The sequence below is a fragment of the Etheostoma spectabile genome, unplaced genomic scaffold, assembly GCF_008692095.1.
Source record: "Etheostoma spectabile isolate EspeVRDwgs_2016 unplaced genomic scaffold, UIUC_Espe_1.0 scaffold402, whole genome shotgun sequence".
NCBI classification, from domain to species: Eukaryota; Metazoa; Chordata; class Actinopteri; order Perciformes; family Percidae; genus Etheostoma; species Etheostoma spectabile.
The window spans coordinates 339,253-339,857 of record NW_022605602.1 but is presented as its reverse complement, the minus strand read 5'-3'; the positions used below and the strand labels follow the sequence as shown (position 1 = coordinate 339,857).

The 605-nt window shown below is 41.5% G+C and overlaps 1 long non-coding RNA gene across 1 annotated transcript in view; it reads left to right on the top strand.

Annotated features, from left to right (window-relative positions):
* LOC116686609 (uncharacterized) overlaps positions 1 to 605 on the top strand; it is a 16,845-nt gene that overhangs the window by 899 nt on the left and 15,341 nt on the right. The gene's annotated exons all lie outside the window — the stretch shown is intronic.

Here is a 605-nt window from a genome sequence, read left to right as displayed (position 1 = left end):
CCCCCCCCCCCCAACTGCTGCTGTGTTTTTTGGGAACACTTGAGGGGTGGGGGGGGTCATCATTTACATTTCACATTGTTGAAAGATGCTATTTTCACATCTCTAATGCATCCATGTCTCAGGCGTTTGCCCTCTAACCCGGATCATTTTACATAAGCTCTTGAAGCTCGGCGACCAATTACCAATGAAATATGATGACCTACGTGTGCATATATTTGTTGTTTCTCTCTCCACTCCTTTCACTTTCCTTTATTTCCTGCTCCATCTTTCTATCGTCTGTTAAAATCAGCCGGAGACAAAGACTCAAGCAAAGGCTCCAAATGGATTCTCGTTGTTTCTGCATTTCCACTAATTGCAACAATTTCACTGAAATGAATTCATTAGAGATTAAAGTGCTCATATTCAGGTTCATAATTGTATTTAGAGGTTAAATCCGAATAGGTTTACATGGTTTCATTTTCAATAAATCGCCATATCTTTGTTGTAGCTACTGCACATTGCTGCAGCTCCTCTTTTCACCCTGTGTGTTGAGCTCTGTTTACATCTGACTTCTGTTCCATCTTTGTTGGGAGTCGCACATGTGCAGTACCTAGGTAAGGACTACT